This window comes from Myotis davidii, unplaced genomic scaffold (assembly GCF_000327345.1).
Source record: "Myotis davidii unplaced genomic scaffold, ASM32734v1 scaffold620, whole genome shotgun sequence".
NCBI classification, from domain to species: Eukaryota; Metazoa; Chordata; class Mammalia; order Chiroptera; family Vespertilionidae; genus Myotis; species Myotis davidii.
This window is the reverse complement of record NW_006292090.1, coordinates 75,420-75,792: the sequence shown is the minus strand read 5'-3', so window position 1 is coordinate 75,792 and position 373 is coordinate 75,420.

The following is a 373-nucleotide window of genomic DNA, read 5'->3' as shown; positions in this document are numbered from 1 at the left end:
GACGGCGGGAGGGAGGGGGGGGCGGGAGGAAACGGTGCCCCAGAGAGAGCTGAGCCCCCGGGAGGGAGCCTGCACCACCCCGTGCTCCCCAAGGGCCTTGGCTCCACGCGCAAACCCTGTAGAGAGAGAAAGTCTGTACCCCAGGCCAGCCTGTACCCCCATAACAGTCTGCACCCCTAGACTAGCTTGTGCCCCAGGCCAGCCTGTAGCCCTAAATCATCCTGTTCCCCTAGAGTCTAGGGCCTAGACCACCTGTACCCCTAGACCCACCTGTTCCCTCAGGCCAGCCTGTACCCTCAGATCAACCTGTACCACACCCCTAGACCACCCTGTACCTCCAGACCAGTCTGTACCCCTAGACCACCATGTACCC